This window comes from Apis florea, unplaced genomic scaffold, assembly GCF_048593485.1.
Source record: "Apis florea isolate Af1SG1 unplaced genomic scaffold, ASM4859348v1 contig_3391_pilon, whole genome shotgun sequence".
Classification (NCBI taxonomy): domain Eukaryota; kingdom Metazoa; phylum Arthropoda; class Insecta; order Hymenoptera; family Apidae; genus Apis; species Apis florea.
The window spans coordinates 3,402,900-3,421,928 of record NW_028256754.1 but is presented as its reverse complement, the minus strand read 5'-3'; the positions used below and the strand labels follow the sequence as shown (position 1 = coordinate 3,421,928).

The 19,029-nt window shown below is 32.9% G+C and overlaps 1 protein-coding gene and 1 long non-coding RNA gene across 4 annotated transcripts in view; one reads left to right on the top strand and one right to left on the bottom strand.

Annotated features, from left to right (window-relative positions):
• The window catches only part of nrm (neuromusculin), a 378,011-nt gene that overhangs the window by 192,745 nt on the left and 166,237 nt on the right, over positions 1-19,029 (top strand). The gene's annotated exons all lie outside the window — the stretch shown is intronic.
• LOC147656976 (uncharacterized) lies at positions 13,879-16,355 on the bottom strand. The gene is made up of 3 exons (XR_015293389.1): positions 16,072-16,355; positions 14,415-14,934; positions 13,879-14,243 (listed from the first exon to the last, which is right to left on the bottom strand). It is a non-coding gene; the product is annotated as an uncharacterized LOC147656976 (long non-coding RNA).

The following is a 19,029-nucleotide window of genomic DNA, read 5'->3' as shown; positions in this document are numbered from 1 at the left end:
CAAGCGAGATACATCGAATTTTTAGCGAAAAGTTTCGATCTATTGTTGGAAATTTCCAAGAATTTGACGTCAGTTCCAAGAATTTTAGAAATACACAGAACTCGACCCCAGTTCCAAGAATTTTAGAGATTCTGAGAATTCGACGTCATTTCCAAGAATTTCAGAGATTCCGAGAATTTGACGTCATTTCTTGGAAAAATTTTTCGATCGACCTCCTATCGTATCATGTTCTCCTAATACAAAGTCGCATTTTTGGACAAAAATTTTACCTCGATCGGGGAATTTCGGTACCATTCTTCTTTATTAAATATCTCGCTTATTCTTCAAGATATTAAAAAATGTTTCGAATGAAAGTTGAATGGTTTCGAATGGACTATATTCCGGTGCACCCATTTTTTTTGTCTATCAGCTCGTAAAAAAATTATCAAGGTCACCCTTATTTTTTTAAATAGCACCATATACTTTTTTATGCACAAATCGATGCACTCAGGCATTCTCTATAAAAATGAATAGGGGTATTTTTTGAAAAAAACCATTAGTTTAGAAGATATTAATTATCTCTTAAACTATAAGTTTTTTACCATTTTTGGCTTAACACTTTTTTATAGAGAATACTAAGGGACGATGATTGGTGTATTAAAAAGAGTACAGTCCCATTTAAAAAAACCACACTTGCGTTCATAAGTCCTTAACCCTTCTATTTATAAAAAAATGATGAGCAGCAGGACGTGCCCCCCTCGAAACCAAGTAACTTTTATTCGAAACATTTTTTAATATCTCGAAAAATAAGCGAGATACATCGAAAAATGTCGATCTATGATTCGAACACTTCCAAGAATTTGACGTCAGTTCTTTGAAAAATATTTCGATCGACCTCCTATGGTATCATGTTCTCCTAATACAAAGTCGCATTTTTGGACAAAAATTTTACCTCGATCGGGGAATTTCGGTACCATTCTTCTTTATTAAATATCTCGCTTATTCTTCAAGATATTAAAAAATGTTTCGAATGAAAGTTGAATGGTTTCGAATGGACTATATTCCGGTGCACCCATTTTTTTTGTCTATCAGCTCGTAAAAAAATTATCAAGGTCACCCTTATTTTTTTAAATAGCACCATATACTTTTTTATGCACAAATCGATGCACTCAGGCATTCTCTATAAAAATGAATAGGGGTATTTTTTGAAAAAAACCATTAGTTTAGAAGATATTAATTATCTCTTAAACTATAAGTTTTTTACCATTTTTGGCTTAACACTTTTTTATAGAGAATACTAAGGGACGATGATTGGTGTATCAAAAAGAGTACAGTCCCATTTAAAAAAACCACATTTGCGTTCATAAGTCCTTAACCCTTCCATTTATAAAAAAATGAATGGAATCGGGATATGCCCCCCTCGAAACCGAGTAACTTTTGTTCGAAACATTTTTTAATATCTCTAAAAACAAGCGAGATACATCGAATTTTTAGCGAAAAGTTTCGATCTATTGTTGGAAATTTCCAAGAATTTGACGTCAGTTCCAAGAATTTTAGAAATACACAGAACTCGACCCCAGTTCCAAGAATTTTAGAGATTCTGAGAATTCGACGTCATTTCCAAGAATTTCAGAGATTCCGAGAATTTGACGTCATTTCTTGGAAAAATTTTTCGATCGACCTCCTATCGTATCATGTTCTCCTAATACAAAGTCGCATTTTTGGACAAAAATTTTACCTCGATCGGGGAATTTCGGTACCATTCTTCTTTATTAAATATCTCGCTTATTCTTCAAGATATTAAAAAATGTTTCGAATGAAAGTTGAATGGTTTCGAATGGACTATATTCCGGTGCACCCATTTTTTTTGTCTATCAGCTCGTAAAAAAATTATCAAGGTCACCCTTATTTTTTTAAATAGCACCATATACTTTTTTATGCACAAATCGATGCACTCAGGCATTCTCTATAAAAATGAATAGGGGTATTTTTTGAAAAAAACCATTAGTTTAGAAGATATTAATTATCTCTTAAACTATAAGTTTTTTACCATTTTTGGCTTAACACTTTTTTATAGAGAATACTAAGGGACGATGATTGGTGTATCAAAAAGAGTACAGTCCCATTTAAAAAAACCACATTTGCGTTCATAAGTCCTTAACCCTTCCATTTATAAAAAAATGAATGGAATCGGGATATGCCCCCCTCGAAACCGAGTAACTTTTGTTCGAAACATTTTTTAATATCTCTAAAAACAAGCGAGATACATCGAATTTTTAGCGAAAAGTTTCGATCTATTGTTGGAAATTTCCAAGAATTTGACGTCAGTTCCAAGAATTTTAGAAATACACAGAACTCGACCCCAGTTCCAAGAATTTTAGAGATTCTGAGAATTCGACGTCATTTCCAAGAATTTCAGAGATTCCGAGAATTTGACGTCATTTCTTGGAAAAATTTTTCGATCGACCTCCTATCGTATCATGTTCTCCTAATACAAAGTCGCATTTTTGGACAAAAATTTTACCTCGATCGGGGAATTTCGGTACCATTCTTCTTTATTAAATATCTCGCTTATTCTTCAAGATATTAAAAAATGTTTCGAATGAAAGTTGAATGGTTTCAAATGGACTATATTCCGGTGCTCCCATTTTTTTTGTCTATCAGCTCGTAAAAAAATTATCAAGGTCACCCTTATTTTTTTAAATAGCACCATATACTTTTTTATGCACCAATCGATGCACTCAGGCATTCTCTATAAAAATGAATAGGGGTATTTTTTGAAAAAAACCATTAGTTTAGAAGATATTAATTATCTCTTGAACTATAAGTTTTTTACCATTTTTGGCCTAACACTTTTTTATAGAGAATACTACGGGACGATGATTGGTGTATTAAAAAGATAACAGTCCCATTTAAAAAAACCACACTTGCGTTCATAAGTCCTTAACGCTTCTATTTATAAAAAAATGATGAGCAGCAGGACGTGCCCCCCTCGAAACCAAGTAACTTTTATTCGAAACATTTTTTAATATCTCGAAAAATAAGCGAGATACATCGAAAAATGTCGATCAATGATTCGAACACTTCCAAGAATTTGACGTCATTTCTTGGAAAAATTTTTCGATCGACCTCCTATCGTATCATGTTCTCCTAATACAAAGTCGCATTTTTGGACAAAAATTTTACCTCGATCGGGGAATTTCGGTACCATTCTTCTTTATTAAATATCTCGCTTATTCTTCAAGATATTAAAAAATGTTTCGAATGAAAGTTGAATGGTTTCGAATGGACTATATTCCGGTGCACCCATTTTTTTTGTCTATCAGCTCGTAAAAAAATTATCAAGGTCACCCTTATTTTTTTAAATAGCACCATATACTTTTTTATGCACAAATCGATGCACTCAGGCATTCTCTATAAAAATGAATAGGGGTATTTTTTGAAAAAAACCATTAGTTTAGAAGATATTAATTATCTCTTAAACTATAAGTTTTTTACCATTTTTGGCTTAACACTTTTTTATAGAGAATACTAAGGGACGATGATTGGTGTATCAAAAAGAGTACAGTCCCATTTAAAAAAACCACATTTGCGTTCATAAGTCCTTAACCCTTCCATTTATAAAAAAATGAATGGAATCGGGATATGCCCCCCTCGAAACCGAGTAACTTTTGTTCGAAACATTTTTTAATATCTCTAAAAACAAGCGAGATACATCGAATTTTTAGCGAAAAGTTTCGATCTATTGTTGGAAATTTCCAAGAATTTGACGTCAGTTCCAAGAATTTTAGAAATACACAGAACTCGACCCCAGTTCCAAGAATTTTAGAGATTCTGAGAATTCGACGTCATTTCCAAGAATTTCAGAGATTCCGAGAATTTGACGTCATTTCTTGGAAAAATTTTTCGATCGACCTCCTATCGTATCATGTTCTCCTAATACAAAGTCGCATTTTTGGACAAAAATTTTACCTCGATCGGGGAATTTCGGTACCATTCTTCTTTATTAAATATCTCGCTTATTCTTCAAGATATTAAAAAATGTTTCGAATGAAAGTTGAATGGTTTCGAATGGACTATATTCCGGTGCACCCATTTTTTTTGTCTATCAGCTCGTAAAAAAATTATCAAGGTCACCCTTATTTTTTTAAATAGCACCATATACTTTTTTATGCACAAATCGATGCACTCAGGCATTCTCTATAAAAATGAATAGGGGTATTTTTTGAAAAAAACCATTAGTTTAGAAGATATTAATTATCTCTTAAACTATAAGTTTTTTACCATTTTTGGCTTAACACTTTTTTATAGAGAATACTAAGGGACGATGATTGGTGTATCAAAAAGAGTACAGTCCCATTTAAAAAAACCACATTTGCGTTCATAAGTCCTTAACCCTTCCATTTATAAAAAAATGAATGGAATCGGGATATGCCCCCCTCGAAACCGAGTAACTTTTGTTCGAAACATTTTTTAATATCTCTAAAAACAAGCGAGATACATCGAATTTTTAGCGAAAAGTTTCGATCTATTGTTGGAAATTTCCAAGAATTTGACGTCAGTTCCAAGAATTTTAGAAATACACAGAACTCGACCCCAGTTCCAAGAATTTTAGAGATTCTGAGAATTCGACGTCATTTCCAAGAATTTCAGAGATTCCGAGAATTTGACGTCATTTCTTGGAAAAATTTTTCGATCGACCTCCTATCGTATCATGTTCTCCTAATACAAAGCCGCATTTTCGGTCAGAAATTTCATTCGTTTGATCTGTTTTGAAAATTCCAAGAATTTCAGAGATTCTCGGAATTTGACGTCTTTTCTAAGAACTTCCGGAATTTTCGGAGAAATTTTTTAGTGCGACCTTCTACCTAACTTATGTTCTCCTAATACAAGGTCTAATTTTTAAGTAGGAAGTTTTTTTCTGAATTTTTATTCTGATATTTAAGAAATATGTAATTTTTTTTATTCTGATATTTAAGAAATATGTAATTTATCTGAAACTTTTACATATTTTCCGTAGAATTCCAAGATGAGTATTTTTGCCAATTTTATATTTTTTTTTATTATGTTAATATAATTATGAAGAAGGTTGCATATAATTTGTTGTACTGTATTTATACTTACCTTTTATACTTACCTCTATATACTTACCTTTTATATTTATCTTTCTATACTTACCTTTAGATGGGCCATATTTTTAGCCAATTTATCATTTTTTTAACAGTTTACTTAATTCTAAAGGATTGAGGAATATGAGGGATGGATTATGTGACACTATTATGCTATACTATTTTATTATATTAAAATGTGTTTTATAAATGTATGATTTCAAATGTATGATTGTATGATTTCAAGATACGAATAATCTGATATCATTAATTTTTTTACGAGTGTACGTAAAAAGAAGTCTTACTTTATTTATATATCTCAAGGAGTCAATTTTATTTTTTTAATGACCATATGTTTTTTAATGTTAACTATTAGTTAAATCTCCTTATTCTCTAACTCTTTTCTAAATAAAAAGAAACAAATATATTTCACGAATATTAATGAAGACAAATTTAGAATTTCACGATTGTAAAACAAAAATAGAATAACTACCAGATGCAACGTACAAACAAGAATGAAATGTGAGATACAACGCAGTGAACCGTTAAAATTCATTTCACTTAATTCCGATTTCAAATAACCAGGGAACTTTTCGATACCTATCCACAATATTTTTCATTTACAACATCTTCATGGGCCCATTTTCGGCCGAATTCCTCTAAAAATCAAGGTTTCTAGGTCAATCGTTAAGCTAGCAGGAATTAATTAACCCCGCTATATCTCGGTTTCGAGCTTGATTCAATCGAAGAGAAAAGAAATCGTTCGAAGAAATGTGCTAGATTTTCTGTAAACGAATTGTTATACGTGGTTTTGTAACAGTGCTGTATATATAGAACTTTATATTTTCAATAATCGTATCATCACGTATTATTAAAAATACGAAATTACAAAATTGCAATGAAAATAAATTGGACGTGTATTTTTTGAATATAATTGCAAGAAGTATGTCCAATTTTCAGAAAAAATGTTTGCAAGCTCTTGAACAAATTATTTATCGAATAATATAATAAGAATTGATGAATAGAAATTCATAATTATATGATTTTGATAATTCTCAAAACTCTTCCTTTTCTTCCATTTCTTCCTTTTCTTTCCAAAATGAACAATTTTATGCAACAGCTACTTTCTAAGAAACGTAGAAAAAGTGGAAAAAAATTATTTCTTGTCTTCTACGAAGAACTAACGAAAAATAATAACCAGTTTCAACAGAATTCATTTTGAATGCACGAAAAACAATCACAAATTATTTATCCTGCAACCTTCTCTTTTCAAGATCATAATATTCGCAAAAGAATCTGATTTATCAACTGATTTTCAAACTTCATTTCATCCCATCGCTATCCGCCTCAAATATGTAATACAACTTCTCGACTCGTGATCAAGATTAACTCGAATTCCACGCGATTCACACACACACACACACGTTCTCATCGTGCCTCGTCTCCTCTTCTCGATATGGGACCCCATGAAATCGACGACGACGACTAGAACGACGACACTCGGACGAAAATACCCAATGGAAACGAATCTGCGAGAAAAACGGAATGTCAATGAGTAGGAAGAAGGGGGTGGGGGAGGGGAGTCGAGGATGCCGCATCGAAAGCAATCTAGATTGGCGCGCGTGCACAAAGTGCGGGACAATGCAACAAGGAGAGTGCAAGGCACGATCGAACCGGGTCGATCAGGTACTCGAGGAGGGATGATGAGAGGGAAGCGGGAGAAACAGATACAAAAATGAGACAAAGGATTGTAAGCGCGTGATCATGCATCTGGCGTGGAAAAATTTTCGAGAAGGGTACGAATACCTGGATCGACGATTACTCAATTTCTTAATTATGGAGGGTGATTTTTGTTGAGTGTATTATTGATACGAGTCACAATTGATGAAGCAATTAACAAACAGTCGGTGAATGAAAATGAAGAATAGTAAAATTGAATTTGAATAGTGGTTATTTATGTTGAATATTCTATATGTGCAAAGATATAGAATAACGTTTTAGTTTTAACTCTGAGACATCGTTTTTCTTCTTTTTACGATGAATCTATGATAAATGTTAGAATAAAAACGAAGAGGTCGGGTGATATTAAATCCTTTTATTAATTCTTTTATAAATATATACAATGTTCAATATTTTTATTTGAAAAATAAATTATCTGAAATATTTATAATATTAACGCAATTAATCTCTTGACGATTTAACATTAAAACATTTGATGTTACAACGCCAAATTTTCGGAGGTTCGATAAAATTGACCGAAATTTCTATTATTGCTAAGTTCGAATCGAGATTCAAGCATGATCGAATGAAGTTTATTAAGGGTAAATCACGCCTCTCGTCCCCCTCGTATAGTTGGAATTACAAAAGAAATTACGAATTAAGGTGAAAGAATGGGGATGTAGCGGAGAGGGGGTAAGAGTTTCATTTTACCGGGTGAAATGTAATTGTAGAAGGATAAGTAATTTCGCGAGGTGGAGGAGATCTTTCTGTAGGAACAACTGCTTCGGATGAAGTCATTTGGTGGATTAAATGCTTCGTTCTTTTTAATTTAATCACGCCTGAGATACGGAAAAAAAAAAAAAAAGAAAAAGGAAAAAAAAACGAAAGAGAGAAAAAGAAATTCTTTGCTCCTTCGAAAGACCGGAGAACTGAAACGTTCATCGTATCGAATACTTTTACAATTTGATCAGCAAATATAATCGGGGATTAGTCGAAATATTCACGGATCGTTTACTCCGTTTTAAGTCGGAATTAACCACGAATTAATGAGAATCACTTTGATTTCATTTTAAACTTAATAAAATCTCGAACAAGATAAGAATATCTGAAACTCGCAAAGTTTCGAAGAACAATGGACTGCTAATTGTACCTTCCACACTTTGTCCCTTGATTTCAATCACGATTCAACGTGATTTGAAATCTAAGCACCAATAATGAGACACGTAAGAATTGAAGAAGAAATAGTTGATCAATTTGTTGAAAAATTATTCCAAAATTATTTAAACATATAATATACGATATCAATTTAGATGTCATTTAGACATTTATCAAAGTATGTAGACAATTTTCTTATTACATCCTTCTTAATTTACCCTATAAAAGCACGCACCAGATGTGCCAATTGTAGTATAATGAAGAAAAGAGATAAATTCTTTCTCTTCCTGTTTACATCGTGATTATATTTATTACTCTGTACACAATCTGAAACGTCATTCATATCAATTTCATAATATTATATTACGCTATAATTAATTATATTTAAACATTTAATTTAATCTTTCTAACTTTTAGATGTTATTGATGTTACATGATAAATTAGCTAATAAATAAATTTGACAGAAACTGATACACATATACGTATTGTTCGTGCCAAGTAATTTCAATAGCTTCACAGCCTTCCAATAGATTGAATTTCAACTTCCAAAATCGATTCCAATTATGCATCGACACTCGGTGTAACAATATCCTCAATTCCTGAATGAACGTTAAGTTAATCGACAAAACTTTTAACATACCCCTCCCTCAAAAGAAACCACTCCTCGTCCAAGAAATCCTCTTTCCAATGTTGTTGGAATCCCCCTCTCCCTCCCCTCCCATTCATCCCTTTGCATCAACGTTTTTCCTTCTCGGCGGTCCCCCTATTCTGATCCAACTTGGCGAATAGAAGATTAATTACCACGCGCCACAAAGGCATAATAATACGAAAGTAATTCTGAGTTGGTGTTTAGCAGGGCGGTATAAAGTGGTGGAAGTTGGCTTCCCTCTTAGTAATTGCTTCTTCTTCCCGGTTTAATGGAGTTGTGGATGCGAAACGGGTAATTACTCGCTCTTATACGGTTAACCCCCTCCCCAATGCAGTGTTACTCGAAACAATTATTTCGTGCCGGCCATTCTTTGCTGGATGATGAGCAAAGCCTTGTTCGACATCCGCATATCGCGATTCACGATCGTTCGACTGTCTGGCATTTATTAGGACAACGTCTCACTGTCGCTCCTCGTTAATTAATCCTTGGAAAAGGGTATCGTATTTCGAGGAACGAGTGACGAAATAATTTATAAGCGCAAGTTGTTGAGAAATGTATAACAGTCATCGAAATTTGGAGATTAAATATTTTTTGCATTCTCATTGCAAATCATTTACTGGTGTTAACTGTAAATTGTTAAATTCTATTGGTCTATGAGTTAAACATTAATTGTGACTACTTGATGAAATTAAAAATAAAAATTAACCAAATGTTTCTTCTATCGTGTTTAACGATAAATGTAGAACAACTAAATTGGAAAATATATTTAGAAGTACGATCAAATATCAAGGATCGTGTCATAAAGTGGCATCGAAGATAAATAGGAAAACTAAGCGATAAATTTGAGTAAAAATTTTTCTCGTTTCCACGTCATAAATCGAAACGTGACACTCCCCTCTTCCTATTTATTTGCGAAAATATAAAAAGAAAAAAAAAAAATACTCCTCACTCTATTAAACTCTCATAATTTCGGAAACTCGGTCAAGAATTTTTCAATTTTTCTCTTAAAAATATCCACACAGAGCAAGTTCCTCTCCCTATAATAAATAATTTTATTCAAATTTTCCCGCGCGTGGAAAATCGCTCTCGAAAGAAGATTCAATGATCTTCGCTCGCCCGCCTCGCGTTCACCAGGCAAAAAATTAAATTCTTTCCGCTGCAATATCATCCGAGTTCATTATTCTTCTTTCCAAGATCCCTTTTACGGTTTCAGACTCGGTGTCGGACCGCCGCTTTATGGCGATGGGGGAATAATATGTAGCAAAGAGAAGCATTTTTACAACACTTATTTCATTCCTTTTTCTTTTTTTTCTTTTTCTTTCTTTCTTTTTTTTTTTTTCACGATTTCGTTTCGTACCTTCAATTTTCCTTTTCACAGATAGAAAGTTCTCGTCGAAGCGGTGATGAATAATGCGGAAAGTTTATGGAGGATGGAAGTAGTTGGAAATTTTAATCGTCTTCGAGAGCGAGCCGCGCAATTTCTTTCTTTACAATTCGACGATTCAGAACAGCGATGCAGCTTTTTAGGATCTTCTTTCGTCGAAGGAAATTCCGGGATGCCCCGGGCTTCCCTCTGCATCCAAAGCTTCTTATATTTATCCCCGGCCTTCCACGTTATACCCGTGATAGTTCTCGGTCCTCTATTCGGGGAAACAAGCTTCCGGATATCTTTGATCTTTCCTAACTTCCTCTCTAAAGATCGTTGCAGATTGTTAGTTTGTATAATGGCTCGAATATCCACACGAGTGATTTTTTTCGTGGGGGAAGGTAAATATTTTAAATGGAGAAAAATTAACTCGTCGTAATCGAATTAACGAAACTGCGATTGTAACGAATATCTATTTGTTTGTCATCTTTCGTTTAAATGTTAAAATGTTCTTCCTTCCTTAAATATTCAAGAATTTTTAATATAATTGAAAGTATATCAACACGAAAGATATATTCATTCGAGAGATCTGTCTATTAAAATAACATTTGTTAAAATTAAAATTAAACATTCTATTTCTATTCTGCACCAATATATTTTGAATTATTCAAAAAGTTTTAATTCGCAGAATTTATATGATATTCAAATCGGTGGATGGATCATCGAAATGATTTAATTATTACAAAATTAAGAAATAACATTTGATAAATATTTAGTGGATGAGATTAAGATATATATCGATCTTCTTTCGATGCCCCAACCAACGCTCGGTTATTAAATATAATTATCACGAGAGACGAAATTATATCGAGATCACAGAGCTAATTAGGAAACGTAATTAACAATTAAAATTCGCCTATATCACTTATCAGGCCATATTATTGCACACGTTAATAAGCGAATTTATTCGGGGATAATCGATCGTTAACGTTTTATTGCGCGTCGAGATAATAGAAAGTTCGGTTAATGGAAGCGCCGATATATGAAAGTGTCTTCAATCACATCCGGATAATCGAGATTTCCCCTACCCAATCCTGTTTCCGCCCGAATTTCTAACGCAATTGTCGAAACAATCGCTTCGATATATCCCGCAACGCGTTGTTACATTTTGCAATAAAACGAGCCTCGAAAATCTGAATTGGGATATTAGAGATATTTGGAACATTCGAGCTAATGGCGGAAAATTGCAGATGTATTGATTCAATCGAGGGTGGCGATCATTTTTTCGATCGTCGATTTAAAAGGAATTTGAAGTGTTAAAAATATTCTTGAATTTTCCTTACACATACCTGTAAATCTGTCTCGTTGTTTCCATTATAAGATTCTCCAATAATCTTCAACAACGATTCTCTAAATTTTCAATTTCATGTTTCAAAAATCGTAATTTCTCGATTAATTTCAATTATAATTTTCGTACAGTTAAGATATTTATAATATTCAAATCGACAAAAAAAAAAGGGATCCATTCGAAATAAAATTCTCTCCACCAACGTCATTAATTATCCCAGCCGAAGCTTTTCCAGTCGAAGACTCGAGCGAAACAGAATGGCTGGGCATCCCATTAACGCGAAACAGAAATTGACTTGTCAGTCGGACTTTTCGAACCGAATCCGATCGCGATTGCCCCCCCCTCGTGGTACGACGTGTCGATCGGTGGCTTTACGAAATTCTGCAAATCCGCACGGTTTGTAAGTCGGACAGAATTAGTTGCGGACGGTTTGGAAGTGGTCCAATCGCGGTATGAACGGGGGGACGTTCTCTGAGAAGTTGTAAACCTGGAGGGATGACTATCAAAAGTCCCGGGGAACGTTGTCGCTCGAGAAAATGCGAATTGCATTATCCTCTCAGAAACGTTCCTTGTTCTCGCTTGCGCAAACCGTGATAAACCTGTTTCGACTGACCAATCCGATTCCAGAGTCTCTGGAAGCCAAGTTGTCGAGGGTTTTTCGATGGAGAATAGGATACTCAGGATGAGTATTTCGATTTGTTTTATATCAATCAAAATAATTCATTCTCTATTCGGCAAATGAAGTTGTTAAATGTATCAACTCGATCGATATTATTGTACGTACATTTCTTTTTGCCTGTAGAATCGGTATACTCTACGATGTATGCTCTATATTAAAATGAAATTCAGATATATTATATACATTTTGATTATGATTACGTGTTATAGAAGAAATAAGTGAAATTTTGTAACGGAAGATCGAAAGCTTCGCTCGAGTGTCTCGGATATGTCATAACGTTGATCTTCGATCTGAAATCGAACTCGAAATTCGAATGGCGAATTAATAACGTCGCAAAGTGGCGCGAAACAAGAGAGGCGGGATTAATAATCGAGAGGTAAGATCAAAAGGGAAGTTTTTATTGGATCTGGTACTCGATTGGATTTAAAATCGATATCGGGGCTCGGGTTATAGTTTTATTAAATTTTTCAAAGCCCTTCGTGTAACAATGATTGCGATCTTTAACAACACGGTCTTGTTATAAAAGGATTTTTATTTCATTTTCACTTTTCCTTCGTGAAAGAGAAAATATATATATATACACACACGTATCGTGTTCTTTTTCGGATGGTTTTTAATAATCAAACATACGGATAAAAATTCAATTGGATTGAAAAGGATCCCTTATGCAAGCGAGCCACGCGTGTTTTCTATTTTAATTTCGTTCCAATTTGCCGTTACAATTGCATTTCGAAAATGAAAGCAAAGAGAAACAAAGTTTTTATCGTTAGTTACGATGGAATTAATATTTTATTACTCAAAATTGAAAAGAATAATTCGAAGAATGTATAATTTTATTTCGAGGTCAGAGTTATTGAGTTTATTAAATCGATCTATAAATTGTTCATTGTTTTAACGCATGTTGCTTAGATACAATATTGTTAAAGCCTTACAATATCAATATCAAGTATAAGCTAATTTTTCATCGATTGAAATAATTGATTGGAATTTAGAGAATTATAAATAATCCAATATAAATTCCAGATTAATACAAAAAAATTAACAATTTAAAATTCGAATGAAGAAAAGAAATATTCTGCTTCCAATTTTTGCAAAGATGAAGCTGAATCGATCGATTTGGGATTGAGAATTGCAAAAGTTTTAACTTTATTAAAAAATTTACGATTATAAAAGATTAGCAAATATTGTGAATATTCGAAAGATTTAATTAAATTACGAACGATTACGACTGTAAATAATTACAAAGGATTCTTTGGAAAGGTGAACACATATTTGAATATGAATTTCATCGCTGGAGAAGCGAACTATCATGGAATGAGGTATTCAGAAATGCTTATCCGCAAACGTGCACTTAGTTTAACATATGTTAATAGTCACTGGTGTTATGGGCATGCTTGCTCTGAATTCCAAATTATTGAGTAATCAGAGGATAATTATTGCATCAGCATAATTACGAACGCGCGTCAAAATATTCGTAACTATATTGATATTTTTGGAATGGAATTGATCATTCATCTATTTCTACATCAAAATTCATATACCTAATAAAATTAATGTAAATAAATTTTATGTCGATAACATTTTTAATTGTTACATATTGATATTTTTGATGTAATCACTTGATATGTAATATAAATTTGTTGTTGAACAAGAATTCAATATTGATTGCATGTATATTAGCATTACATTAATTATTTAGTTAATAGATATATCTGTGTAATCATAGGATAACTATGATTAATCGCAACAAATTACAATTAATTCGATATGTAATATTAAAATTATCGCCATTTTTGTATATTTGTGAAGATTACATTGGTCTCATCTCTGAAATTTGATAATTTTTTTTCCCCATCAAATGCGTAATTCGAATTCTTCCATCCACATACAATTTTTCCATAATTTCTCATTGAAAAATGTCGAATTAGAAATCGAAACTCGATCAACAGATTACAGTCACAAAATAATAAATATTATTTATTTAAGAACATATACAATTTAAAATTATTATTAATATATACATTATACATTATACACGATATTACTATACTTACGTTTATTATAATTTCGAATCGTTAACAAAAGAATTTTATTCTTCACGCGTCTTTCATAAACCGCTCTCATAATTTCCGGTCATCGTAACATTCTTGTTCTACGTGGTGTTGAATACTAGCGAGCGAAAGAATAATTTCGAAATAAAGCCACGTTATCGTTTGTAATATTATTTAATTTCGTCGAACTAAAAGAAAACAAACATTTAGACACAAGAAAATTTTTCAAATTATATGGAATTTAAAAAATTTGAAACAACCATTTTTAAACCATTATTATTGATTTATTATTCTTATTCTCTTCACTTCAACTCTTCGATCTTCTAAAATAAAATATTATTATATAATTTCATATTTACCTTATTAATTTTATCATCCCTACGAGAAGGGAGGAGAGTAGCAGGTTATTGTTATAAAAAAAACTGGAAAGCTCTGCTCCAGATTGTAAAAAAAGTTTCATTTGTTATTAAGTTTTCGTGGACGAAACAGAAATCCTGTCCAATTTTCATTCCGAACGAATGCTCCGCTCGTTCGTGTAATTTCCTCCAAATTTACCGATATACGAGATTTATGAAAAGCTTAACTCGACAAGCCTGCGAACTTCACGAAGTTCGTAATTAACATTATGAAGCACCGAGTCACATGTCCCCAAGTTGTTCCAAGTAACCCTAAATTATCTTCAAGCATTTTGGTGATCATAGTACTCGTGAGTAATTGCTCTAAGAAATTCTTGCCTCACGTTCGACTAATCGCGATTCTTGTGACGATTCTACGAAAGCTTTTATGCGTTCAAGCTTCAAGCTTCCACGCCAATTTTCTTTGAAATTGACAGACAGACTGCAGACTCTCAAATACGAAAGAAGTCGTAGAACTTGGTTCCTATAAAATGTATAAATATATTTCTGCATTAAACTTCAAGTATAATTTTCTTTTAATTGAAACAATTTGTATCGTCATAGAATGTCTATTTTCCTTCGTACAAGTTAAATTGGAATTGTTTCTTTTAATTTAATTTACAATTGTTTAAAATCGAAAGAGATGCTTTATTGATTTAACTTGGACAGATCTGGATCGATCTACCGTTGCACGATTTATCTTTTTCGGCGATCTAAATTTTATAATTCAGGATCTCGTCCCGGACAAAAAGATTTAAAAGAGATTTAACGGCAATGTGATTTTCTAAAAATTCGAAGGAACTGAACCGTGAATGAATAAAGTGAGAAAGCGCCGAGTAGAAAGCCTTTCATTCGTTTCTTTTTTCAATGTAACTAATCTTCTTTGGCAAAAATGGAGACTAATAAAAAGGCTTCCTAGATTCTCAGCTCAGGGAAATTTTTTTCTCAGCTGGGGGGTAATTTCGTTAGAAAGATCCTGGCATCGTGTAAAAATAAAATAAAAAAAAAAAAATATAGAAGGAATAATTAGTCGAATAGATTGTTCTTCATGCCTTGAATCCTTGCAAATATGAACGTTAATATTAATTGTCATAATTTTACAATTACTAATTTAGATCGTTATTACGAATAATTGAAGATTGAATGAATTTTTTCTTTAATAATACACAATAAAATATAAAAATTTTAGTTTTGCTATATCGACATCTTTTAACGTAGAAGGATTAATTTTTTAATAACTGACTTGTAGACTAGTTTATTAGGAAACGATGTTATGCAAGAGATTTGATCAAGAATTCTGTTAATTCTGAATATATCATTAATAATACGAATTTAATTTTTCTCTTTAATCTCTTCATGTTATATATCATTTTATGCCTCTATTTATACGACGAAAATGAATACATAGATTCATACATTCATGGATACAGAATTAGAGAGCATTAACTACTGATATAATTTGCTTAAACGTTATTTTTGTATCGATTTTGTAAACGATTTAAAACGAAGTTGAATTCGCAATTTAGAAAAAAAAATCGAACAATTAGACATTTCAATAATGAATTAATTTTCATGATCGCATAAAATGACGAAGAAGACGTAGTAAGACAAGAATAATTACCCTTTTCTTTCCATTGGAAACAGTGGAGAAACGATCAGGGAATTTTTTTCAAAACAATCGAAAGAATTTTTTCAACGTGAATAAATTTCCACGCGATGGATAAAACTCTCGCAACAATGCATAATTTGCGATCGAAGAAGGATTTCCGAGTCGTCGATAGTAATGGATCTGAAATTTTCATTTTTAAAACGCTCAAAAAGTCGATACCGCTGCAGCTTTTAATCCTTTTTGAAGCGGAATATTCACTCTACGGCCCGACCATTTTTGTATTAGCGAAGAATTACGAGAACGTCTCTTTCAATTTTTAATGGAACTATTTGCGGATGCTTAGAAAAGGTTTATCGCCGTTTAACAATAAAAACTTTAGTGTTTGATGGGAAAACTTTAACGGATGAAAGAACAAGTGGTGACTCGAATTGGGTAATTTTTTCCTCTCGTTTATAAAGTCATAAAATGGTAGAGATTGAATATTATTTTTATCAGATATTGTGTATTTACTTTTATATTTAAAAGTGATTAGAAAAAATAAGTTTTACGTACATGTTGTACACAGTTTATACAAACTTTGATATTTGATGAGTTAAGATTTGAGCTAGGAATAAAGTTTCGAAGAAGTCAAACGATAGAAAATAAGAAATCTATCTTCGAAGGAATTTAAAGATATTTTATGTGTGTTTTTCTTTTTATTTTTCACTTTATTTTGTTATGCATTGAAAAAATAAAATCTAATAACAGAAGCACTTCTCCAATTGTACGATTTAAACGTCAATTTCATAGTGTACACGTTTAACTTTTTACGCGTCAATTCTTATCCCAGAATCTTCTTTCCTTTAACGAAATTCTACAATTTTTTTCAATTCCAAATTCCATAATTTTTATCGTACGCGTATCTCATTAAAATTCCCCTCGTCAAAAAAAAAAGAATACTCGAACAAATGTTTACCTTAAAATCCCTCCAAAATCTCTAAAATTTCAACCCTCTGCCAATTACTTACACCTCGAGTACCCAATTCCAAACAGAAAAATTCCACAAGACGAACACTAATAGAAACGGAGGGAGAGAAAAAAGAAACGAAGGAAAAAGAGGAAATCAAAGAGGAATTCCCAAGTCGCGAAACTCGCGAAGCTTGCTAAAAAAAAAAAAAAAAATAAAATAAAAAAAGAGAATCTTTGAAGGAACGACAATAGAACGACGAACAGCATCGACGATTTCTAGGCAGCCAGATATTTTTAGGCGTTCATCAAACAGCCGAAGCTCGCGCGAGTGGCTTATTTCGAGCGACGTATTCACGTCGATGGCGTTCCTCGCCTCCCTTTTTGCCAACCGTCACGCTCAAACCTGCTCTCGGACTGCTTCCGGCTCATTAAACCAACCCCGTGATAACGTGTTATTCCCTGTTATTCGAGTTTACTCACCGTTCGACGTGTAACGAAACACAATAGCAGCTTTATCATCCGTGCCGCCATTTTTACTAAACTCGATCCGTTTAAAATTTTTATTATACACGCATCGATACCCGTGTCGATTCATCCCTCGAGCCTTGGAATCAACGAAATTGACGAGACAGGGTTAGGATGTTCGTGAAAATGAGGTATCTCCTTGGATTCAAATAGAAAGGAGGAAAGCAAAGCGATATTCATTTAACAGTCATATTATCTTCACTAGATTAGAAAAAGACTAAGACTTGGCTCTGTCGAAAAACTTAGATCTTCCATTGTTCTATATTTTATTTTCGCGTGTGAAAAATTTGTGGAAATTCTCTGTGGAATGCTGTTGAAATTAACTATAATTCGTGTAGGAATTACACGTTATAGAAAAAAGTCTCAATCAAAAGTCTCTGCGACAAAATTTAAAACTCGAATCATCGAGCCAACCACCATCGTTTCTTATTATTCGCAATTATAAATGTTATTTCCAAATTGCTCGTTCGTTACATCGAGAATCAACAACGGGCTCAACGGCATCCCCTCGTTATCATAAACTTCATACAGGAATCGAGGAGTTGAAGAAAAAGTAACGATTAAATTCGAATTTTTATAATCAGAAACGCGTCGAATCAGCTGGAAATTAGATAACGATCGGGTAATAACGGTTCGCGTATGCCGGCCACGTCCCGAATATTTCGTAAACCAATAAAGGGTGATCGTACAAATCGTGGCCGATTCGCGAGTTGCAATTCGTACGCCTTTATTTATCGCAATTGCTGCGTAAACGCGGCCGAGTCAAACGGAATTGTCGCCCGCCACTTTTCGTCGCCGTTGATTGAGGCAGAAATCGGTCGTTGCGTCCGTTGTTCGATGTTTCTGTATTCCCGACACAACATTTATTGTTTTCCTCCGCTATTAATCTTTTCTTTGACAAATTAAATTAATCATTTTCACAGTCGTTTTTATGCTCGATACGATATCGCGCATTGTTTCGAAACAATGTATTCCGTCAGATCGAATTACGTATTAAAGTGAAGCATTTTGTTGTTATAATTTTAAATGGAGATTGTAAAAGAGGAATATGGATGGGTTTTTTCTGGAATAATAAATTTTTCGCGCAATATGGATCTCAGATAAAAGATTTCGACGATCAATGAACGATGAATTACCCGTTTCAGAAGGTTAACATTAATTAAGGATCGTAAATAGTTGTCGGAATTCGATGTTGGAATTTAATTAACCGGATAATTATATAGGTAATGTTATATAGGCGACGTTGAAGATAATGATTCCGTTTATGATTCATTATTCCTGTTTAGAATCCCAACGTGATTTACACGACGGCCAATTATTTCGTTTAAACGTAACATTTTAATGATGCGAGGGCAATAATTGTAATACGATTATACGTGAAACAACAACGAGTAGGTATGAATTACAAATCGATCAATGATTCCGATTATTCTTGATATTATCACCTATTTAACCCCTTTTGCATGATAATTTACCAACCGATGATGATAATACTAA